The sequence below is a fragment of the Doryrhamphus excisus genome, linkage group LG13, assembly GCF_037039965.1.
Source record: "Doryrhamphus excisus strain RoL-2023G ecotype Guam linkage group LG13, RoL_Dexc_Guam_v1.1, whole genome shotgun sequence".
NCBI lineage: Eukaryota > Metazoa > Chordata > Actinopteri > Syngnathiformes > Syngnathidae > Doryrhamphus > Doryrhamphus excisus.
In genome coordinates this window covers 18,955,671-18,982,781 of record NC_136369.1, presented here as the reverse complement: position 1 = coordinate 18,982,781, position 27,111 = coordinate 18,955,671, and positions in this window count along the sequence as shown.

Sequence of the window (27,111 nt, the reverse complement as noted above, 5' to 3'; positions counted from 1 at the left end):
CCATCTGGTGCGGTTCGCGCCACTTGAGATCAAATTCAAATGCGACACGGATCAAAGACCAGAGTGAAAACGACAGCAAAAAGCAAATAGCGCTCTTTATAAGTCTATTTTAGAAGCTTTTGCTGAAATCTAAGCTGGTAAAAAATATCTTTTAAAAAGTATTAAACTCAGCAGACATGATTTCGGTTGAGTCAAATCATTTAATATGTCACAAAAAATATCCTTACTACCTGTTTATGTTCCTTACGGTGCAGCATTTGGTGGTTGCACTCACACTTATCATGAATGGTTCGGTCCAAAAGAACCCAACAGGAAGTGTAATGCAGAGATGGTTGTCTCCATCTGGTGCAGTTCGCTCCACTTGAGATCAAATTCAAATGCGACACGGACCAAAGACCAGTGTGAAAACGACAGCAAAAAGCAAATAGCGCTCTTTATAAGTCTATTTTAGAAGCTTTTGCTGAAATCTAAGCTGGTAAAAAATATCTTTTAAAAAGTATTAAACTCAGCAGACATAATTTCGGTTGAGTCAAATCATTTAATATGTCACAAAAAAAATTCTTTACTTCCTGTTTATGTTCCTTACGGTGCAGCATTTGGTCACATGACAAACATACGAGCATAAAAACAAATCGAACTGCAGTAATTTTTTGTAATTCTACCAATCCACAAGTGCGAACGCAGCCTTACTTACATGCATAATGCATCACTCCCAGCTAGCTAGAGCCCGAGCGGCATCCTCTTTTCTGTGAATGCAAAACGACAAGTCACACAGGACGATAAGCGAGTGAGGGAGGAGGGCGAGTAAAGAAAAAGCTACAGCAGGAGGGAAAGTATCACCCTTTTTTTTTTTTTTTTACTCCACAAAAGGAAAAGCAGGAAATCTCCACTTATTTCAACAAACATTTGCCTCAACTCAGGAACTAAGCTCCAGTGTTTCTTTCTTTCTCCCACCGCCCCCACTTCTCTCCACTCTCCTTTTAGCAGTGCCTGTCTGTGGAATTCCGGAAGCTTCCGCAGCTCTGTGAAGAGATTGCAGCACCATCTGCTGTCAAAAAAGAAAGCCAAGGAGGAAAAGGGGCGTCTTTCTCACAATTTTATACCGACTAGGGATGTAACGGGACGGCACCTAGGTTTTAAGGTACATTTGGAGTACAGTAAGAAAACTAAATGTAAAGCATAACACTCAGCTTTTGTGCAAATACCCATAAAAACCTTTAAAATTAAGCATAAAAAGTTGCAGACTGACAAAAAAAAATAAAACAAAAAAGCACTCAAATAGCACAGACCTCGACCAAGTGCCACAGTTCCCCTCATATTGTTATTCACACCAAAATAATAATCATAATAATAATAGTCTTTGATATTGGGCTGCATGGCGGTCAAGTGGTTAGCGCGCATACCTCAAAGCTAATACAGAAGAAGCTAAAAGAAGCTAATATCATGTTTTGAAGTCTTTTGAAGTCTGAGGTTTTGATCTGACAAATCTTAAGTAAATTTGATCAAGTGTAGAATTAGTACAGTTTGTCCTGAGTAGTTAGCACGCAGGCCTCACAGCTAGGAGACCAGAATTCAATGCCACCCTCTGCAATGTTTCCCCGTGCATTCGTGGGTTTTCTCCGGGTATTCCGGTTTCCTCCCACATTCCAAAAACATGCTAGGTTAATTAGCCACTCCAAATTGTCCATAGGTATGAATGTGAGTGTGAATGGTTGTTTGTCTATATGTGCCCTGTGATTGGTTGGAGACCAGTCCAGGGTGTACCCCGCCTCGCGTCCGAAGACAGCTGGGATAGGCTCCAGCACCCCCTTGTGTGGATAAGCGGTAGAAAATGAATGAATGAGTCTTTGATATTTTGTTAGAAATTTGTATTTTTTTCCCAAATAGTCTGACCATTTTTTGTGGAGTTTTATGCACAAATCCCCAAAACGGTCCTATCTCACAATGTTAAAGAAACTCGTGGATTGAGTCGGTGGTTCGGATCATGCCCAAAATTTTGTCAGTCCTTCCATATCCCATTTCCGACAATTCCTGAACATTTCATCCAAATCCATTCCGAAATTGTTAAGTTATTTTGAACACAAACAAACACAAGCAAAAATATAACATTCCACAGTTTTTTCATTTATAAGTCGCTCTGGAGTATAAGTCGCAGGAACAGCCAACCTATAAAAAAATGTGTGACTTATAGTCCGGAAAATACGGTATTTGTATTTGCTGCTACAATAACAGTAGCCATGTATACATGGACTCAAATATTCCAAATGCATTTGGTTCATTCACTCAAACGGAAAGAATTGAACCTTTGTATACACCTCATTCCGAAAGAAAAAGTCGCTCTGGAGTAGAAGTCGCAGGAACAGCCAACCTATCAAAAAAAGTGCGATTTATAGTCTGGAAAATTCGGTATTTGTGTTAGCTGCTACAATAACATTAGCCACGTATACATGGACCCAAATATTCCAATTGCATTCGGTTTATTTTCTCAAACAAAAAGAATTGAATGTTTGTATACACCTCATTCCGAAAAAAATTGCTCTGGAGTATAAGTCGCAGGAACAGCCAACCTATAAAAAAAAGTGCGACTTATAGTCTGGAAAATACGGTATTTGTGTTAGCTGCTACAATAACAATAGCCACGTATACATGGACCCAAATATTCCAATTGCATTTGGTTTATTCACTCAAACGGAAAGAATTGAACCTTTGCATACACCTCATTCCGAAAGAAAAGTCTCTCTGGAGTATAAGTCACAGGAACAGCCAACCTATAAAAAAAAGTGCGACTTATAGTCCGGAAAATACGGTATTTGTGTTAGCTGCTACAATAACAATAGCCACGTATACATGGACCCAAATATTCCAATTGCATTCGGTTTATAAGGGAAAGAATTCAAAAACCTATTAAAAAAAAGTGCGACTTATAGTCCGGAAAATCCGGTAATGATATCCAACAGTATGGGAATGTTTCCATGCCTGAAAGTCAGATGACTTAAACATGTAACATCCCCGATATTTACTATCTCACTACAGAAAGACAAAATAAGAGACAATCCATACTAAAAGTTCACGGCGTCCTCTTCTTCCTAGTATTCCGAAATACTGACAAAGTGACAAAGTTCCGAGATATAAACAACATTTTTCTTTCTTGCCCTCATTTCCTGCGGTGGATCCCCAACTCGGGCTAATAACGAGTCATCGGGCCTGATTGCACATCCATCACTGTGACCAGAGGAGATGTTTTACTTGGGAAATGAAATATTTCACGACCCCCCGTTTCCCTTTTGGCCCCGGCCCGCTGGAGACGGAGGCCCCCTGCAGCTGAATAAACAGCAGCACGGCAAACGCGGTGGACAGGTAGCCGCTAAAGCACCCACGGTTGGTTCCCGACGCTTGACTGGTGATGGCGTTGTTATTTTGATGGAGTTAAAATAGTGGAAGTGGTTTCTTCTATAGCGATGGATTAATGACTGGCATGAAGCGATGGCGTCTGCATGTAAAAAGTGGATAAAGTACACAATATCGGAGACAGTGGACACGTTCTTCTTGACACACTTAACTCCTCTGGCGCTGACCTTTTGATGTAGACATTGATCCAAACAAAACATATATAATTGGCATTGGGTTCCAATGGCGTGTTGTCTGTCTGGCCGATGCCGTGCGGCGATTATCAATCAATTTGCACTTATAGACACAATATGGCTGCCGTTAGTGCTGACTGCTCATTTGAGAAGTGCTGAGAGGTTGGAGTTCAATAGACCTTTATCTGTTGCAATGCATCCGTCTTCTTCAATAGTCAATAAATGATCTTTTGAGTGGGAAAAGTGTTATATTTTCGATGGTTTTTTTCGCTTTTTTCTCTTGTGTTTTACATTTTAATGCATAAAAAGAATCACATAACATTTGTTTATTGCATGAAGGCTTTTTGACTTTGTCAGGAAACTCTATTTCAACAAAATAAACCCCCCCCAAATTTTTTTTTACTACATTTTAAAATGGTTGAAATTATGACCACTGTATTTATATAATAATATGACTATAAAGCAATATTTTGAGTGTACAATTAGCCAACAGAATGACAACCAGCTCCTCTTCTCATCATGTAAGCTTCAGGGGATTCTCATTTTGACCGTTTTTCCAGTATACATGTGAAGTGAATTCACTCATTTGATTGGCTGATTTCACATTTACAATTTGGATCATGGAAAGAATAACAAGAAGTACAGTGAACCAAGATCTCGACCTGTTCTGATTTTTGATTTCACTTTATACTAAAGTTCTGTTGCTGAAAACAATAACTTTTTCTTGTTTTCTTGTTTCTTGTCTAACCTTTTTTTTTACATTAATACGTATATATGGGTCAAAATTCACCCCAACACCATAGACCAGGGGTGGGCAAACTTTTTGACTCGCGGGCCGCATTGATATGACAAAATTTACGGGGGGGGGGGGGGCAGACCATATATTTTACACGTAACAGTCCACCTGGTATTATTGTATCTGTAAAATTGTCATGCAATCTGCTATTATTATTTATTATTTTATATTTAAATATTTTAAAAATAATAAAATATTATAATAATTACAATAAAATTAAAATAATAATTATCATATTATTATTATGTAAAATATGCAAATATAACAATAATATTATATATAATTAATATAATAATTAGCATTAATATAATAATTATAATAATCATAATAGTTCTAATAATAATTATAATAATCTAGTAATAATAATAATTATTATTATTATTATTATTGTTATGTGCTTGTGTCCCTTTTTTCAGGAGCACTTTGTAAACAACAGACCATGTCAAAAAACGAAATTAATAAAACCATCAAAAGGTTGGCTCAGGCCATGATGCCAGGTTGTATGTTGAGTTTAAATGAAATACTTTGGAAAGATTGGGCGAGCCGTATTCAAACACTTGGCGGGCCGGATGTGGCCCTCGGGCCGTAGTTTGCCCACCCCTGCCTTAGATGTTTCTTCAGTGATTAATACTAAAATGAGAAAATAAATAAAACTAATTAATTTAAGAGATATGTTCTATAGCCCTCAGTAATAGCCAGGTAACAAAAGAATTCAATTTATTAATATAATTCTTTTGAGGTTCATTTTTACCATTTTTGAGGGGTATAGTGACAAAAAAAGGCCTACATGCCCAAAAATATGCACCAAAAGTATTAAAACCAACATTTTTAACCAAGACATGAGAAGCAAATTTGATGGTAACTTATTGTTTTTTTCATAGCTGATTTAATACATGGGTCAAAACCGACCCATTAACATAAGACATGATACCAGAAATCGAACACAAGAGATAGGTAAACACCTCATCTCGGGTGTTTTGTTATAAATGGTTGAATTATGTTAAATGAGGTTCAGTGAACATACGCTGGTAAAAAAAAAAAAAAAAGGTGTTTTCTCACCCAAGTTGTGTACTTCCTCTGGTGTGACGTTCAGGCGCTGATACATTCGACATGGTTGAATTCTGCCCATGTTGTTTATTTACAAGCACCCGAACTGCCCATGGCTTTCATTTTCATTTACACACGTGTAAATTATCTCTCCGAACTGAATCTTTCAGGATGGTCACATCCATGTAGTCACTTCCTGGAGATGTTTGCGAAACTTTTTTTTATATATAAAAAAAAAAAAAAAATAAAAAAAAGATATAATTTCTCCCTGCATTTCCGTTGGTTTCTCATTAAGTGTCTTTGAAGGCAGATGAGGAAAGCCACACAAAAAGATTTGATTCTCCTTGAAGGCAACCTAGATGTGGTTTTATTATGGAATTTCTCAGTCGTCCTGGCGGGAGCATTAATGACTCCTGTGGCTAGCTTGTGCAAAAAAAAAAAAAAATCTCTGCTTAAAAAGAAAAATGCAGATTTTTGGAATTTTTTATCCATTGTGCATAATCTTTATGTGCAACATGGCAAATGTCTTTTCGGTACATTTTGGAGAAAGAAGAATAGTTAACACGAGGGAGCATGTAACGAGACACATCTATTTCGACTATAAAGCCCGAAAAAATACTCCAAATTTTGGAGTAAAAAAACAATTTTCTATTTACATAACTGACCTGCATTTAAACTTTCTGAATGACTTTTCCAAAAACAATGGTATCCATGGAAAGGAATATTCCAATCACGTGTCTACATGCGCCGTTATAATCAACCAGAATAGTCAATGAGGCATGCCCAGTAAAACGTAAACATCAACATCACGTGATACCGACTTTCCCGTGTTTTTCTTTCATTTGTTGAAATAACTCCGTATTGCGACTTTTTCGTTCGTCCAGGAATTTAGTTTGGATCAAAAACAAACTTTTTGCAGAAATCCAGTGCCAGATTGTTACACTGTTACACCCGCAAACGTAATAAACCACAAACGTAATACAAATCTGCAGCTTTGAATATAATAATCCCGCAAATGTAATAAATTTCCCACAAACGTAGTAAAATTTGCCTACTTGTGGGCATACATGTGTGTTTTAGTTACAGTACATTATTGTATGTATGTGTGATTTTGTATGTATATGGGAAAGAAATAATCAAAATAATAATAATAATAGTAATAATAATTTTATTAAAACAATTGCAATTATCACAATTGTGTTATCTTTTTTTTTATTTAAAATAAATTATAATTTAATAATTAAAGATTCCCTTAATGTATTCAAATGGTACTATTTGAATAATATTTTTTCCAAAAATAAAGAAAAAAAAATTATCTTGTTAAAATCCTTAAAATGACATCTACACCTTCTCCCTCATTAAAGGAAGAAAGAACAAACAACAACAACAAAGATCATTATTTCATCTCATATTACATATGTGGGAAGTTATTACATTTACATATTTTCACTTTCCCACATATGTAATCATTTTGTAATAGTTATTACATTTGCAGGAAATTCAGTATTACGTTTGCAGTAGGCAAATTTTATTACGTTTGTGGGAAATTTATTACATTTGCGGAATTATTACATTCAAAGCTGCAGATTTGTATTATGTTTATGGTTTATTACGTTTGTGGGAAGTTGTTACGTTTGCGGGCGTAACACTCGCCTCCATTTTTAAAACTTGCTTGCCAACCGCCAATAAACAACAGAAGAAGAAAAACACCACGAAGAAAAACGCAGTCTGACAACTTCCCGTTTGAGCGGGTACAAGATACCTCAATACTCAGGTAAGATTATGACTAAAAATTATCAGAAAAACATTTTTTTTTTTGCAAGATAATTGCCTATATTATATTATTTCTGCAAGTTTTATTGCGTTTAACCGTCTACAAAATTCAAATCTGGAAACCTGAAGAATGCAAATGATCCAGCTTCTTCTGCTGGACTTTTACCTCCCACCTCAGTAGCTGTGGGACTTTATTGTTAATATAAACATAACGTAGGAGGTGCAGTGTGGCCCACCTACGTGGAGCGCACTCCTCGCCTTATCGATGCTCATATGCAAATCTAATTAAAGGCCATATTAATTGCCCCGGCGGCTCGCTGCTGACAGGAAACACCCGACAAGCCTGCTGAGAGGACTTTCTCCTTATAGATTTGTTTTACTGCTCTCGTCTCCGAGGACCTTTTGAATCCATATTAATTTCCTCTCTGGCAGTTATGCGGCCGGGTTATGAACTGTGCTATTTCACTTTTAATCTGCCGGTAATTTAGTAATGTGCAAACTAATTGTGCTGCAATATTAATGCAGCTGGTGGGAGATGTTTACACAAAGAAAAAAAATCAATGCTATGAATGAAGTAAATGAAACCGGGATATTACATCCCGCGTGCAAGCGTCAATTGGTCGTTTTATGAAACTAAAACATTTATTACTGAAGATGGAGTATATGTGTCACACCAACACTATTGATAATGTACATTATACACAATGACAACTTTCTTATACTTATGTAATTGTATTCTCGCCTTGTTAGCATGCTAACACCGCTGTTAATAAGCATCAAGGACAGACTGTAAGCTCAACTAAGACATAAAACTATTTAGGAATTCAACATTTTCATTTTCAACAGGCTGCACGGTGGTCGAGTGGTTAGCGCGCAGACCTCACAGCTAGGACACTAGGGTTCAATTCCACCCTCGGCCATCTCTGTGTGGAGTTTGCATGTTCTTCTTCCCGTGCGACTTATGTATGTTTTTTTCTACCTAATTATGCATTTTTGGCCTTGTGCGACTTATACTCCAGTGCGACTTATGTATGTTTTTTTTCTACCTAAATATGCATCTTTGGCCTTGTGCGACTTATACTCCAGTGCGACTTATGTATGTTTTTTTTCTACCTAATTATGCATTTTTGGCCTTGTGCGACTTATACTCCAGTGCGACTTATGTATGTTTTTTTTCTACCTAATTATGCATTTTTGGCCTTGTGCGACTTATACTCCCGTGCGACTTATGTATGTTTTTTTTAACCTAATTATGCATTTTTGGCCTTGTGCGACTTATACTCCAGTGTGACTTATGTGTGTTTTTTTCTACCTAATTATGCATTTTTGGCCTTGTGCGACTTATACTCCAATGCGACTTATGTATGTTTTTTTTAACCTAATTATGCATTTTTGGCCTTGTGCGACTTCTACTCCCGTGCGACTTATGTATGTTTTTTTTAACCTAAATATGCATTTTTGGCCTTGTGCGACTTATACTCCCGTGCGACTTATGTATGTTTTTTTCTACCTAATTATGCATTTTTGGGCTCGTGCGATTTATACTCCAGCGCGACTTATGTATGTTTTTTTCTACCTAATTATGCATTTTTGGCCTTGTGCGACTTATACTCCAGTGCGACTTATGTATGTTTTTTTCTACCTAATTATGCATTTTTGGCCTTGTGCGACTTATACTCCAGTGCGACTTATGTATGTTTTTTTCTCCCTAATTATGCATTTTATAGTCTAGAAAATAGGGTAATTGTCCATGAGCATTTGTCGAATGATTATAAAACTTATGTATATTACATGTATGCTCGCAAGTATCCCAAAGCATTTTCAACACATCCCGTAAGGAAAACCACAACGTGAAAATATCGGTACTTTAGTTTTCCCAAACAAAGTGCTACACTGCTGATGTGACTACAAAATTCCCGTCAAAAAAGTCTTTTAAGGCGCAGATTACAAACATTTGTTTGATGGTGAGATGCGAGGCTAATTACCACTTCCTGTAAACCTTTTCAAGTTTATATTCCACAAATGAAAATGGATGGCTGTTCATTTTAAACATGATCAAAAACCGAGAACTGCCGGCTGTTCTCCGCCTCTGTTAGCAATTACGCCATTCGCCGTTTATGATGGATAGCCTTTGTTTACGGTGTTTAAAAAGAGGAGACGTATGCACATAAATAGTTGAACCTGAGCGCTAATCCGGAGGCAAAGGCTCAAACCGGCGGCCCCTTCAAAAATACTTCAATAATCAGATAGAAATAACATTTCCCATCTTTACCATGAAATTATGTCCGCTTTACGCACCGACTCATACATCTTGGCTTGACAGCTTCCAGTCGACTGTGACCATTACTGTGCTCATCAAGGGAGCGGCTTGGACTCGCCTCAAATGACTATGGTCCTGAAAACAGAGATTTAATGGACTTTTAATTGCACGCAACTCAAAGTCATGTTCAGATTAGCAGGAGGATTTCGAGTAAGTGTTGAGTTTGGATTGTGCAAAACTAAAAACTATGGATGTCCAAACCTTTTTTTTTATCAATGGCTGCATGCTGAAATATTTTAATATTTCAATTACACCTATTTACCGTAATTTCTGGTATAAAAGCAGCTACTTTATTCTTAACCTTTGAACTCTGGGGCTCATACAGTGGTGCGACTAATCATTTGTTTTACTTCAGAACTACTACTAATCGCTTAAATACTGTGCTGGTCATAAGTCAGTGAGGCAGAAGCTATAAGTGAATGCACAACTAGCTTGTCAACCTGTTGGAAACTGCAGGAGTTTTTTTATTTGTTTGTCTTTTTCGGCTTTTTGGCTTGAGCGTTTTATATTCCCGATGTGCTTCCTGATGAATATAGTCAATATAACAGTCATCTTACATCTTACATCATCTAAGAATGCTAAAATCATCACACAGCAGCTTAACACACAAAACGGTAGCTAAAAAATATACACGCATGTACCAATATGAGTTTAAAATACAGAACGACAGTGCTGCCTCTGTCAAGGAGCCTCTCTCTGGGCTCTGGGCTCCTGTGGCTTTTACCCTGCAGCTATGTCCAATGAAATGCTTTGCAGGGACAAAATTCATAATAGCAATTAAAATTTGTATTTTTTGGCTTGAGCGTTTTATATTCCGGATGTGCTTCCTGACGAATACCGATGATGCTTACCAGTGGAGGACAATAGTCAGTATGACAGTCATCTTACATCTTACATCATCTAAGAATGCTAAAATCATCACACAGCAACTTAACACAGAAAACGGTAGCTAAGAAATATACATGCATGTACCAATATGAGTTTAAAATACAGAACGACATCCGGTATCCGGTAGCTCTGAAGTCGGTAACCCAAAACAAGATGGCGTTTCGAGCTGATACGGGATCATGTCGACCAGGATTGAAGTATAAACGGAACGCCTGTTGTGTTGCAGTTACAGATTCGTTTGTTTTGATAACCGTTTCCACAATGAAAGCACTATGCTCATCGGTCCAATTCCAAAAAATGCCCAAAAATTGCATTATAAAGAAACAAAGCAAAATTTCATTATATGTATGCATTTTTCCGAAAATAATGTTTTTTTACTTTATTTTCCTTTTATTTAACCAAACAAATCTGCTTTTCTCTCTTAAATTTCTCGTCCAGTGCCCGGAGTTTTTAGTCTGAACTTCTAAGACACATTTCATTCCCATAAATGCTACTGAAATTACCCAAATTTCACACCTTCAAATGTACTTAATGTCGTAATGATTTCATATCTACTGCAACTAATCAGTCTGAATTGGTTCCTAAGAAAATAAGGCTATGTATGTGAATGCACCCGCTTGATCAAATGTTTCTTTTTTTTTAGTTGTTTGCGTTTGACATCATTTCTGCAGAAGCCAGAAATACTTTGAAACAAGAGCTCCTGTTCATAGTGGACCTCGGGGTTAAGATGCATTTTCCAGCATCATAACCTCGGCCTTGTTCCTTCTGCTTCTGGTCAGCCAGAGGTCACACGTACACATAAATACACTTATGTTGCTGTTTGCTGTGATTTGTTTTTTGTATCGCTTGGTCTGCGGTCCACTCGGCATGTTCTGTACGCCGACTGTGGTCCTGCCCGCGAGATGTGAAATGAAACGATAACATTTTTTTGGGTGAAGGTTGGGGTGAATAAGGAGCCGTTATGCTGCAGGTGTCAAAAAAGTCATGAGGGCTTATAAATCACATAAGCGTGCCTCTCCACCTTCGCACTTACAAGCCCCTCGAGGTGCACTGATACACATTTTCATTTCATCACAGTCTGTGAAAATCGACACTTGCAGAAAGAACGGCAGTATGTAGTCCATCTGTTCACATTGAGTGCCCCCCCCCACCCCCGCCCTTTTTTTCCAAACTCGGTCATGCTACAGTTAAGCCATTGACCGCACACGCAACCGGGCTCAAATTGTCTACTTTAATTGCAATAAAAATAGATTTCAATGACAGACGTCCAGTTTCCATTATATCATTTACTCTGCCTACCTAAACAAAGGCAAGGTTTTTTTTTAAAAAACGAGCTCAAATTAGCAACGTTAATTACCGTATTTTCCTGACTATAAGTCACACTTTTTTTCATAGGTTGGCTGTCCTGCTACTTATACTCCAGAGCGACTTATGTATGTTTTTTTCTACCTAATTATGCATTGTTGGCTTTGTGCGACTTATACTCCGGAGTGACTTATAGTCCAGAAAATACGGTTTATACGCAAATGGCGAAAAGTCTCGCAATGTTAAAGAATCCTTGAAAATATTCCTGCATCCAGACGGAGACCCGAATCACCCCTAAACTTTAATCAGTTCTTGCATATGCCATCTCCGCCAATTCCTGCAAAGTTACCGTATTTTTTGGACTATAAGTCATACTTTTTTTTGCATAGGTTGGCTGTTCCTGCGACTTATACTCCAGAGCGACTTATAAATGAAAAAAAGTGTTTATGTTACATAAACACTGGACACCTTTTGTGTTCATGTTTATTTTTTGTGTAGCTGAATAAGCATTGTGTTAGCATATCTTACACCTATTCATTCTCTATTATTTTATTGTTAGAATTTGTCTTCCAAGAGGACGTAATGTCTGTTTTGGTCAAGTAGTTTGGAAAATACTCTAGTGTTACTTATGTATGTTTTTTTCTACTAATATGCATTTTTGGCCTTGTGCGACTTATACTCCGGAGTGATTATAGTCCAGAAAATACAGTATATATGCCATATTTTCCGGACTATAAGACACTTTTTTGCATAGGTTGGCTGTTCCTGCGACTTATACTCCAGAGCGACTTATAAATGAAAAAAGTGTTTATGTTACATAAAGACTGGACACCTTTTGTGTTCATGTTTATTTTTTGTGTAGCTGAATAAGCATTGTGTTAGCATATCTTACACCTATTCAGCCTGTTCTCTATTCTTTTATTGGTAGAACTTGCCTTCCAAGAGGACGTAATGTCTGTTTTGGTCAAGTCGTTTGGAAAATAAATTTCCTGCAAAAAATGCGATTTATACTCCAGTGCGACTTATGTATGTTTTTTCTACCTAATTATGCATTTTTGACGTGTGCGACTTGTACTACGAAGCGACTTATAGTCCAGACTTATAGACTAAGTAAGTCGCACTTTTTTCATAGGTTGGCTGTTCCTGCAACTTATACTCCAGAGCGACTTATGTATGTTTTTTTCTACTTAATTATGCATTTTTGGCCTTGTGCGACTTATACTCCGGAGCGACTTATAGTCCAGAAAATACGGTACTCAATTAATTTATTTCCATTCAGGGTTTGAGCTCGGTTTGTTTCATTGTTGGCTGCTCACTCCACAAACGTCTTAGTTTTGTACATTGACCAAATACCTGTATACATGGAATATAACTAGCGTTCCCCTTTTGCAGGGCACTCGGTGAAGATGCTTTTTTTTTTTTGAGGGCGGGGGGGGGGGAGTCATGTATGACTGTTATGGCTGATGTGTTCAATGTGGTGCCGTTTTGGTAGGTGTTATTTAAGTTTGCGTAACCATATATGTCCTACTGTGAAAAAGCAACAAAGTTAGGTTCTGTAAGAACGCAAAATAATAAAAAAAAAACGTCTTGGCGGACGTAATAAATAAAAATTGTAAGTGGTCTATCTTCCCCCGGCTTGCCCTGCGTGATGTGTGGAGTGGCGTCCTAATCAAAAATCAATGCGCTCACTTGAGTGAGGCCACAAGGCTTCCGCAGAGGGGTTATGTAATCTGATCATATCCATCATAACAGTGTTGCTTGACTTCCACAGCGATGGGAGGTCACTGAGTGAGATGGGGGGGGGCATGGGCCCTCCATCAATTACCACTTATTATGGGGCGGGCTTACTCTGTCATAGAGTTGTGTCTATAAATAATATTAACAGCAGCAGGCCCATCAATCAATAGGAGCGGAGTTGTATTGCTGCAGCCTAAATGGCGACTTCCAATCGCTCTGCAGCCTCGATCAATGAGCCTGGCTCCTTTGGACTTGAAAGGGGAATCTAGCTCCATTCCAGCCCTGGGGTCCTCAGCCAAGCCTCTGTTTCTTTAACCGGTCTACGACTTTCTGCTAATACTACTTTCTGATAGTATGATGGCATCCATTGTTGGAATAAGCACAATTCCAACTGTATCTACTGCATGTACTACAAGTGGATGCAAACTGAATGGGTTATTGCATGACGCTTGACAGGATGAGAGCCATGATGAACATGAACACATCACCAGGATCTTCTACAGGCATTCGCCATCTGGATGTTTAGCGATCGAATGCAATGCTAATTCATCGCTCGACAATTCTCCCCAGTCTTTGCAAATTTCATCGACTTCATCGCGCAAAAAGACTTCCAAGGTCTTAGGGGTGCAAGGTGAATGAAAGTCGTTTTCTGTTCCAAACCACTGAAATCAGCATGCACCATGCAAAAAAAGATAAATTCACTCACCCTAGGAGCCCACTCTTTAGAACCGATAGCAACTGTGGAAAGGCTTAAACTACCTTATCACTATATTGACAGTTACTATGGTACCCATTATGTCATTGTATGGTCATATCACCAAAAAAAAAATGTAAAAATTAAAAAAAAAATTTTTAATAAAAATTAAAAAAAAAAATTTAATTAAAATTAAAATTAAAATTAAAATTAAAATTAAAATTAAAATTAAAATTAAAAATTTTGTTTTCATATTTTTTTCACAAAACAAAGTATCTACCATTAAGTTACCATTGAAACCGGATGTTACCTCGATCTACTTTAAGTTTCAAGTCTTTGTCTTGTATAAGCGATGCGTGCCAGAAGCACCAATGAGACGATAGCCTCCAACACCACACTGCTGTCTTCTCTCACATAAGCTGCTGTATTATAAGGCTTTCACCGAGACCAATCCCCGAGCTTTGGGTTAGTCTGGATCCGTCTTGCACTGCTCAAATGACACTAACCCGCTTGTCCCGTTTCCGACAAATTGACCAGCACCGCAGAGCTAATTATCAACGGAGAAGCTTGAAAGAAGCTTTGAAGTCTGAGGGTCAGATGGAGGTGAACATTTTGAAGTCATGGCCGAGGTTGGACTGGAACAAGGACTTTTCAGCCCAGAAAGGGCTTTTCATTCAGTCATTCATTCATTCATTTTCTACCGCTTATCCTCACAAGGGTCGCGGGGGTTGCTGCTGGAGCCTATCCCAGCTGTCTTCGGTGGCCAGCCAATCACAGGGCACATATAGACAAACAACCATTCACACTCACATTCATACCTATGGACAATTTGGAGTCGTTAATTAACCTAGCATGTTTTTGGAATGTGGGAGGAAACCGGAGTACCAGGAGAAAACCCACGCATGCGCGGGGAGAACATGCAAACTCCACACAGAGATGGCCGAGGGTGGAATCGAACGCCTGTCTCCAAGCTGTGAGGTCTGCGCGCTAACCACTCACTGTCACATTGGATCATAAGTGGCATTTTTAATGTAGAAAAAAAAACAAACACATATTTAAGTCGCTCTGGAGTATAAGTCCCAGGACTAGCCTAACCATGAAAAACCATGCAACTTATAGTCCGGAAAATAAGGTAATTATGAATAATTTCCCTTAAAAAAAAGTCAAGCTAATAAATATACTATCCATGCTAAATACTAAGAGAATTAATTAACATATTTTTAACTGTTTTATTTTCATTGGCAGTGTTCAACTTCAAGGTACGGTTACATATTGTATCTTTAAGCACCTCCCTCAAGGTATTGCAGTGACAGTAAAGTTTGTCTACTGTATAAAAATGAGGAGTGAAGCTGAGTGATGTCCACGCTTCAACGCAAGCAACTTGTAAATATGACAACAACAAACCCCCACCCCCACCCCCCACCCCCAATCCTGCATCTGCGCTCATTGTCTTATTGCATGTGTGGGCAATCTTTCACATAGAGTGGGATTGATTCATTTAATGATCTTCAATCCCTCCAACGCTTTTCCCTGGTTTTCCAACCAGTCTTAAGACACTAAGCTGAACCCCCCCCCCGCCCCCACCCAACCCCCCCACACGCCATACTCCTACCTCTTTAGCAAACGTCCCTCGGTAGCCAAAGAGTAAAGCTGTTGAATATGAACATTATGAGCTTTGGGTTGAAAATGTAATGGTTCTCAAATGAACCGCCATGGATTTTCTGACACCGGAATCGATACTAGCTGGAAGGAAAAGGGTGAGAGTGATGATTTCCAGCTTTCAAATGTACTCCGACTCCTAATTCATATCAGCCGACGCGTGAATCGGAATCCTTTCATGTTTTAATTTAGCTCCTCTGCAACAAGACCATGTCAAGATGTAAACAAGTGAATTAACAAAAAAAACCAAAAACGCTTGCTACTCTTGACAGTTTACAGCAGGGGTCTCAAACTCAATTTACCTGGGGGCCACTGGAGTTCGGGTCTGGGCAAGGCTGGGTCACATCAGGTTTTCCAAAAAAAACAAAAAACCTATTTATTAAAAACAGAAAAATATACAAACTTTTTCAGTGCTTTGGTTTCGATTTTCTACAATAAAAGCTCTGATAAAACATTCCACTGTTCTCAAATATCTTACATTTAATTTTTCTTCACAAAATAAGATGAATAATAAATAAACAAATCAAGAATAAAGAAAATCAATCAGTAATAAATAAATATAATAATAATAATAAAACGGCAAATAATAAAAACTTAAGAAACCACATATAGTTGGTGGGTAGACAAATTATTTTTTCAGATTAAAATGAACAAAGCATTATTAGAGCCCTGTAGACATGACAAAACACGACTATAGTCACATTTATACTCTTTTTATTTACAACATATTGCGCAACTGCAGGGTCCTGAGACACATGCTAACTCGCAAACTAGATAGCTAGCGACCTAAACGGTAGCCTTCAAGTTATTTCCTTTAAACTTAAATAGCCAAAAACTTACCACTTCCACACTGATCGGGAGGATAACTATTAACAGTTATTTAACCTTTAACATGAACATTAATCAAACGTAATAATTTTTTCTGGGTACATGATACCATACAGCATCCATATCAAACTTGCGCGGGCCGCACTGACATTAAACTTTCATATCAAGGCGGGGGCCTCAAACTAGTGTCCTGCGGACCACATTTGGCCCGCGGGCCGCGTGTTTGAGACCCCTAGTTTATAGTCATGGTCCAGCATGACTTGGAGTCCTTGTCCACAGAAGAGACCTCATCACGATGGACCAAAGAAACACAGGGTTGTTCCCGGCTAGGCGTGATTAATGAGCTCCAATTAGGACCTGGACGGAAGGTTTCATGGCTTCCTACGACCCCGGACCGCCTACGACAGGCGTTAATCTCCCACAGGAACACCTCCGCTCGCCCACGTCGACAACATCCCCAAATTGGGACAAGACGCTCCGCTGTCCGTGTAGGACAGGACCGGTGTTATGTTCAATTGCTCTGGTTAATTACCTACATTCTTTTTATAAACACGATGACGACTTACTGCTGGAACATCTCCACTGTTGCTGACATCTATTTGCCTCTGGTTGGGGCAGTCAATGTCAAAGATCAACATGTAAAAGCCACGCTGCATTGAATGCATCATTCAAATCAAGACAAACCAACAAACTGAGACTTTCGATTATAATAATGCAGCGTTATTGAATGTGTATTTATTTTTCTCATTTGTAGCCGTGTCTCCATCTCTTGGGGTTGAATATGGCCTATGATTTTTACATATTTTGGCCTAAATTAAGTAAAAATAAAAATGGTTCCATGAACTAGCCTACAAACACAAGCAGTCACAAGACTCATTGAAAGACCTAAAATTGTTTATTTGATTTTATTATGTCTACTGTAGTGGGTAACATGAGTGTCAAGGTGACTGTAGGGGTGTTATTTCATGTCCGGAGAGCTCTAATAATGTTAAAACCATATTTTACTATTTTGTAAACACATTTATGGAGTGCTGAAAATAAAAATACGCACATATTTGATCACATTTTGGGGACTGGCAGACGTGTATGATTGTAAAATTGTTTTTAAAAAGAATATAATGTTTTTATCTTATTTTCTTTGTTCAGCTTTATTTAGCTTTGATTTTAGCTCTGAATGGATGTATGGGTGTTATATTTTAATGTCTACTACTGAGTATTCTGAAAAGTGCTATACAAATGAAATGTATTATTATTTATTATTATTATATGCTGTAAAAAAATATTCCAAATACAGTATATAGAAAAAAAAAATCATGTTTTGCGGAAATTTATTTATCACAGTCGGGTCTGGAACAAATCAACTGCAAAAAAAACATGTTTAGTTTTTAAAATAATTACATTTATTTGTAAAAAAAAAAATCAAATAAAAATCTTTGAATAAAATAATTAATTTTGCAAATTGAAAGCAATGAGCAACTATATATATATAAGTAAATTTTTGAGAAATATGATTTTTTCTATATACTCTCTATATATATCTATATATTTCAAATATATATATTTGGAATATATATATTATAACTGCAATAAAAACATGTTTTGTTTTTAAAATAATTACATTTATTTGTAAAAAAAAAAATCATTTTGCAAATTGAAAGCAATGAGTGACTTGACGAAGGGTTCTTCATTAAGTGGCATTAGCCAAATGGTTGCGTTTTGTTTTTGTTTGTGCAGAAGGTAGTTGTGTTGACAAATTACCGTGTGGTGCACGACACAAACCAGCTTACCAAAAGACATTTTGCCCCAAACCTGACACCAGAAATACATCCAAAAGACACAAAATTGGCCGTGTTTACAATGCATGAAGACTTGAAACCAACATAAAGAACCTTTGTAGTCGGTCTGCGGCTTGAAAATCAGCACGTCATGCTGATTCCTCCATGCATTTGTAGATAAATCGGCCGTATAGGAGCCCGTACGACCGATCGGTGACCCTGATATTGAAGTAAAGTTAAAGCCAGGCTTCTTCCACTAGAGCTATCTCTATAGTTTTGAAGTGTAACTGTCTTATAATAAAGAGCCAAAACAACAAATACAATAAATATATGTCCTGTACTTGAATAATTGCAGTGTAACTATATGTTCCTTTTAAATGCCTATAGCTACATTTACAGCTGGTTGCCATGTTGCCTTTTTAATTCATGAAAGAAGATCCAGAAGACGCTCTGTGAGAGCTGTGGAAGAACCCCGAGGTAATGCAATTAAACAAAACAAAACAAAAAAAAAGATTTGCACTTGAAAAAAAAGAAGTTGCTGTCTTCCAGTCTTACAAGCTCTGCGATGTTAAAAAGAAAAAAGGATGCGTGAGCAGCTGTTTTCTGCCATGATTTGCCTCCTGTAGCCAGCATCAGGATTAACACCCCCCCCCCCCCACCCCCACCATCAAGCGCCTCCCACACAGCCAGCCAGTTTAGCTCCCATCACGTATATATCAGAAAAGAGGTAAACAAGACAATAAAGAGGAAGAAAGACCCCGGAAAGTCGTGTCCAAGCATGACAGATCTGTCAAATGAAGACTTGCTTACAGAGTCCCCATCGCTGCCACACAGGAGCAGTCTGGAAGCCATTACCCACGGAAAGGGGGGGGGGGGCGGGGTCACGGGATAGCCTACATGTAAACTTGGAGTCACATCACTTCAAATTGGGTGTAAAGCTCCCATTTCCTGTCATTGGCAAGCTGAACCACCTGCAGGATGATAGGATATGATGTGCCGTGTCTCCCAGTGCTATTCTAATCATGGGGGGGGGGGGGGGGGTAATGACTACAGCCTTCTACTACAGCTTTTAATTCCTGTTTAGGATCAACATGCATCAAAAATAATTGAAAATTTGAAGTGCTATAGAATAATTAATTCATTCATTCATTTACTACCGCTTATCCTCACGAGGGGCGCGGGGGATGCTGGAGCCTTGGGGCGAGAGGCGGGGTACACCCTGGACTGGTGGCCAGCCAATCACAGGGCACATATAGACAAACAACCATTCACACTCACATTCATACCTATGGACAATTTGGAGTGGCTAATTAACCTAGCATGTTTTTTGGAATGTGGGAGGAAAGCTATGTACGCAATACAACTGTTAGCTTTGTGATAGCACTTTTGTACTAGTGGTGGGCAAAACCGTTCATTTCAGTGAACCGGATCATTTCGGTTCATTCAGTTAAAAGATCCGTTCATTTTGTTAATTTTGTTAATTTTGTTCATTTAGGTCAATTGGTCATTATTAGCATGTGATCTCCCCCTGTGTATGTAAGAAACAGTGCTAACGTTAGACATTTTAACAACAACAACATGCTAGCATGCTAGCTAACATGCTAGTTAGTATTGTTAAGAAATATACAGCAGATTTACATCAGCAAAAGCAGAGTACAAAAAACATACAAGAGCACAGAAAGTACTACAAATCAGGAAGTTAAAGCTGTGTACGCAATACAACTGTTAGCTTTGTGATAGCACTTTTGTACTAGTGGTGGGCAAAACCGTTCATTTCAGTGAACCGGATCATTCCGGTTCATTCAGTTAAAAGATCCGTTCATTTTGTTCATTTAGGTCAATTGGTCGTTAGCATGTGATCTCCCCCAGTGTATAGACCCGGTCAGTGGCGTCGAGTCAGTTCGTTCACTCATGTTCATGTTTGTTTTGACTCAACTGTCTGTCACGAATGAACGGCCGACAAGTGTCAGTCAATGTCTCGGTCTCGGTCTTTCAGTCAGCTAGGATAGGATAAGAAAGATAGTCCCGCCCTGCAAAAGGAACGGTGAACTGACTCTCCAGCCAATCAAAAAGTGAACAGACTGAACGGGTATTCATTCATTTCACAAAAAAGAACTACTTCTTTTGACCTGTTCGTTCATGATCGACACATCACTATTTTGTATTACCCTGTGTCCTTTGGATAAAAAGGCATAAAGTCCATTTTGAACTGAATGACCGGCCACATGTATCATGAACTCGTAAGAGCCGTTCTAAAATAACGTTACGGTTAGCGTGCGTGGCGAGGGGCCTCGTTTTATGCTCTCTTTCATTTGTTTATTCCTCTGTCGTTCGTTCAAAAACAAAGAGACAGGACTTGAGTCTCGACATAAGTGACTGAACTTGGGTTTATAAAAACACACGGGCCTTTTAAGAGCCTTTTACGAGACACTCCAATGGAGTGGGGATTTGAAACTCGTTTCAAATTTTAACAAGTTTATTGAAATGGAAGTTGAGGACACGGCGTGATAGGCGGCCTGAGCGAGTGTTTATCAGGGGAGGATAAACACGCACTTGAGTCTGATGCTGTGCTATAACACAGAAGCCCCATCATAACATTGTGTTGCATAAATAGTAACGTGTTGGAAATACAGTCAATCTTCTAAGGTAGAATAAAAAGAAAAGTCTGTTATTTCAACATTCTTGTATTACGTGACAATTAGTGAGGAAGTGTCAGCCATTGATTCTCAAACTAGACAAGATGGAGGCAAGGGGAGGTCCAACCTTCTCCCCCGTTGGGCAGTTTAGATGGTGGCATGGGACTAAGTTTTAACCTTTTATCTCTATTCTAATTTACTAACAAAATTTTGCCCCGATTCGACAATTTATGTCATTAGAAATAATCTGTTCCAGGGTCAAACTGCCACCATTATGTCATCATCAAACCAGGTGTGTCCAAACTTGTTCCACCAAGATTCGCACACCGAAAAATCTGCATTAATCTCCATCATGGATACACATACGACTCTTAAGATGACTATAGGGGTGTTATTTCATTTCTAGAGGGCTTTAATAATGTTAGAAAACACATGTAGAATGTCGGCTTAAATTTTGGTAATGGTAATGCTAATGCTAATGGTAATGCTAATGGTTTTATTTCATTTGAACATGCATCAGATTGCATTTGAGTGCATCCCATAATCAGTTCCCAGTTCCACATGTCCAAAAGGAGTAGGAAGAAGCAAAGCTTATTAAATCCTACCCCTCCATCTGGTACTTTTACAATCAGTAACTGTTACATTTGTTCACTTCCTTCTTTCCTAATATAGCTAAAGTTTTTTTTTTTAATAAAAAAAAATGTATTTGTTTTTAAATTTTATTTTTGTCACGTACCAAAGTACAAGGTGATATGACCATACAATGCCATAATGGGTACCATAGTAAGTGTCAATATAGTGATATACGTATATAGCACATCATGACTGGAGAAGTATTGGATGACATTTTTAGCCTTATGTATTATTTTAGCTGTTTGAAGATGAACTATATCAGCAAGTTGAAGTATTTGTGATTTTAGAAATAAGGAGTTAGTATGTTCTCTGTAGGCGGCATTATGAATTATCCTTACTGGCCTTTTTTGCAGTACATTTAGCGAGTGAAGATTGCTTTTATAATTATTAGCCCATATTTCCACACAATAAGTAAGATATGGTATAAGCAGAGAGCAATAAAGAGTGTGGAGTGATTTCTGATTGAGAAAAAATTTTGCTTTGTTCAATATTGAAATATTTCTAGCCATATGTTGTATATTTGTAATATGAGATTTCGTATTTTCATCTATTGTGATCCCCAAGACATTTTCATTGAATTCTGATTTGTATGGCCTTTTTTTGAGGTTGTATCGTGTATTCATAGACCAGAATCATTTTTTGTCAATTAAGCGGAACCAACCCAATCTTTGCTGAGGGAACCGAGACTATATCAAAAAGATACTTTGTTCAATTAATGGAGTTGGTTATTCATTTGGAAGCCATTGATTATGCCCGATGGTTGGTGTGTGTGTGTGTGTGTGCTGTCAGCGTCCTCATTATTCCCTTTGGAGGAGCGTAGAGTGCTTCGTCAAGATGCACCACCAGTCAATGACGTGCACCTCTTAGCGGCCATGACATTTTCATCCATCACACACATTTTGGATCGCTCAATCTGCCGACCTCGGCCCCTCCATCATCTTTGCTCGCTCGGACCGCCAACTGTAACACACTGGAGAGACTTTTCCCATTAATGAAAAAATAACATATCAGACGATACAAATGGCTGCAGAGAGAAGTGAGAGCACTTCAGAAATGCTCAGATAATTAGACTGTCCGGTGAGCAGATTGATGGATGCCCTATAATTACCTTTGTGTTATTATTTCAGGCCCAGACACAAAAAAAAAAAGGGAGGAAAAAAAGCAGCTCTCTCGGCTCGTTCATTAATCTCATTAATGTGTGGAATTAATATCATTTTATCAGACATTCCAGAGCTGCTGGTGGTGTGCGGCGTTGGAGTCATGATTCAGAGCTGTCAGCAGGAGGCGCCGCATCAATCTAAGTCAACGTACCACCCAGCGCTTGTACTACGCATGGGAAGTGCATGCAACAATATGAGGCTGGTTCCCTTTTGTTTTATTGTCAAATTACTTATTTTCTGAAGCAGAACATGCATTTGTAGTGATAACTTCCCATTGCATTCCATTTTGTAAGAACATCATACTTCACCCATGCATTAGTAAAAGGCTCATTCAAATTTTAACCATGTTTTTAGCAATTTTTGACATAATTAAATTGATATAACAGTTCTCTCACGGCATTGAATCGATTGCAACTGGACTGTTCAGGTTGTTTTAGGAGACATTTTGTCGTCATCCAAGCAGGATTCACGAGAGATAGGATTTTTGGCTCTTTGAGGGGAGCCGGATCTTGGTGAGCCGTTCCTTTCAAAGAGCCGTTCAAAAGACTGACTCCTTCCTGATTTGTAGTACTTTCTGTGCTGTTGTATGTTTTTTGTACTCTGCTTTTGCTGGTGTAGATTTTTTAACAATAATAACTAGCATGTTAGCTAGCATGCTAGCATGTTGTTGTTGTTAAAATGTCTAATGTTAGCACTGTTGCTTACATACACAGGGGGAGATCACGTGCTAACGACCAATTGACCTAAATGAACAAAATTAACGAAATTAACGAAATTAACAAAATGAACGGATCTTTTAACTGAATGAACCGGAATGATCCGGTTCACTGAAATGAACGGTTTTGCCCACCACTAGTACAAAAGTGCATCACAAAGCTAACAGTTGTATTGCGTACACAGCTTTAACTTCCTGATTTGTAGTACTTTCTGTGCTCTTGTATGTTTTTTGTACTCCACTTTTGCTGATGTAAATCTGCTGTATATTTCTCAATAATAATAACTAGCATGTTAGCTAGCATGCTAGCATGTTATTGCTGTTAAAATGTCTAACGTTAGCACTGTTGCTTACATACACAGGGGGAGATCACATGCTAACGACCAATTGACCTAAATGAACAAAATGAACGGAATTAACAAAATGAACGGATCTTTTTACTGTATGAACCGAAATGATCCGGTTCACTGAAATGAACGGTTTTGCCCACCACTAGTATAAAACTGCATCACAAAGCTAACAGTTGTATTGCGTACACAGCTTTAACTTCTTGATTTGTAGTACTTTCTGTGCTGTTGTGTTTTTTGTACTCGGCTTTTGCTGGTGTAGATTTCTTAACAATAATAACTAGCATGTTAGCTAGCATGCTAGCATGTTGTTGCTGTTAAAATGTCTAATGTTAGCACTGTTGCTTACATACAAATGCTAACGACCAATTGACCTAAATGAACAAAATGAACGGATCTTTTAACTGAATGAACCCGAACGATCCGATTCACTGAAATGAACGGTTTTACCCACCACTAATACAAAAGTGCTATCACAAAGCTAACAGTTGTATTGCGTACACAGCTTTAACTTCTTGATTTGTAGTACTTTCTGTGCTGTTGTGTTTTTTGTACTCGGCTTTTGCTGCTGTAGATTTCTTAACAATAATAACTAGCATTTTAGCTAGCATGCTAGCATGTTGTTGCTGTTAAAATGTCTAATGTTAGCACTGTAGCTTACATACTGTACATAGCTATGCTAGTCTAGCTAAACTTTGTTTAGCCAAAAGTTGTTATATGTGATATTTGGCGTTTTATTATATCGATTAAGCGCATAGCTTAACACAACTCATTGGCCTTAAAGGTACAGACACACAAAACAGAGTTACGGCCATACTTACAGTAGACTGTACATACATACAAAGCACAATTAGAAAATGTCCTGTGTAAAATGAGCGCTTCCAGCTCATCCTCGAGCATCTTATTTGCCGCTGCGTCTGATAGATCACCTCCCCGCCATGATTTGTGTGCTTTAAGGCAATTTCATTTTCCGCCGCGGCGCCGTCTCTCCCAGAAGTTATCTAAATGGATTGTACAATCAACTGCTGTGCCCCGTAACCACGCGGCCAATAATTATTCCGCGTTCAGATGTTTGACAGCAAAAATTAGTAACAATCACCAGGAGAGCAGGTGTTTTTCCTTTTCTCTCTTGCCGAGTCGCCTGCAGCAAGTAAAGGTTGTGCACAAGGCTGGTATTGATTTTAAAAGCATTTGACAAAGGATAAATAAGAGCGGAGAGGAGGGAGGCCTTAGCCATGAGCTTTTTGATCAATCAGCGTGCCACAGCTGGAACTAAATTCAATTCTTATTTATCAAAATCTCCCCCGTGCTCCTCGTCCTCCTCCTCTTCCTCACTCGCTTAGAATGCTGCAGCATGACGACGGCGCTCTGATGAGACTCTTTAGCGGTGCCTTTGAGGCGCAGGTTTTACTGACAGCACCATGGATTTGTGGACAGGAATTCTTTGTTATGAAATCTTTATTAGGGCAGGAATTTAAATCCATCTGATATGGAACATATCGTGGTTTGGAATGCAAAACTATTTGTGATACTACATTAATAAAATTACCCATTGGATCATTGAATCGACTCAGAATCGTATGGAATTATCCTGTTTTAAAGCATATTGTGTATCTAAATTCAAAACGAATCATTTTATCACAAATTAGTGGTGGGCAAAACCGTTCATTCCAGTGAACCGGTTCATTCAGTAACAAGATCCGTTCATTTTGGTCATTTTCATCAATCGGTTGCTAGCAGTGCTGTGTCGGTCATGAACGAACGGGTCAAAAGAAGTAGTTCTTTTTTGTGAACGGAATCAACAAGGTCACTGCAATTGCGTATTAAACATACAAAAATTCATAAAATAAACATTAGAAATGTAAAAAGCCCAGACCAAACAAAGCATATTGTGTATCTTAATTCAAAACGAATCCTTTTATCACAAATTAGTGGTAATTTTACTGAATGAACGGATATTCAGTAAAAGGGTCTGTTCATTTCAGTCATTTTTGTCAATTGGTTGTTAGCAGTGCTGTGTCGGTCATGAACGAACGCGTCAAAAGAACTGGTTCTTTTTTGTGAACGGAATCAACAAGGTCACTGCAATTGTGTATTAAACATACAAAAAATAATAAAATAAACAATATAAATGTAAAAAGCCCAAACCAAACAAAGCATATTGTGTATCTAAATTCAAAATGAATCATCTTATAACAAATTAGTGGTGGGCAAAACCGTTCATTTCAGTGAACCGGTTCATTCAGTAACAAGATCCGTTCATTTTGGTCATTTTCGTCAATCGGTTGCTAGCAGTGCTGTGTCGGTCATGAACGAACGCGTCAAAAGAACTGGTTCTTTTTTGTGAACGGAATGAACAAGGTCACTGCAATTGCGTATTAAACATACAAAAATTTATAAAATAAACATTAGAAATGTAAAAAGCCCAGACCAAACAAAGCATATTGTGTATCTTAATTCAAAACGAATCATTTTATCACAAATTAGTGGTAATTTTACTGAATGAACGGATATTCAGTAAAAGGGTCTGTTCATTTCAGTCATTTTTGTCAATTGGTTGTTAGCAGTGCTGTGTCGGTCATGAACGAACGCGTCAAAAGAACTGGTTCTTTTTTGTGAACGGAATCAACAAGGTCACTGCAATTGCGTATTAAACATACAAAAAATAATAAAATAAACAATATAAATGTAAAAAGCCCAAACCAAACAAAGCATATTGTGTATCTAAATTCAAAACGAATCATCTTATAACAAATTAGTGGTGGGCAAAACCGTTCATTTCAGTGAACCGGATCATTCTGGTTCATTCAGAAAAAGGATCAGCTCATTTTGGTCAATTGGTTGCTAGCAGTGCTGTAATGGTCATGAACGAACGGGTCAAAAGAACTGGTTCTTTTTTGTGAAGGAATGAACGAGGTCACTGCAATTGCGTATTAAACATACAAAAAATAATAAAATAAACAATATAAATGTAAAACGCCCAAACCAAACAAAGCATATTGTGTATCTCAATTCAAAACGAATCATTTTATCACAAATTAGTGGTGGGTAAAACCGTTCATTTCAGTGACCCGGATCATTCCGGTTCATTCAGTAAAAGGATCAGTTCATTTCAGTCATTTTAGTCAATTGGTCGTTAGCAGTCGTCAAAACGAATCATCTTATCACAAATTAGTGGTGGGCAAAACCATTCATTTCAGTGAACCGATTCATTCCG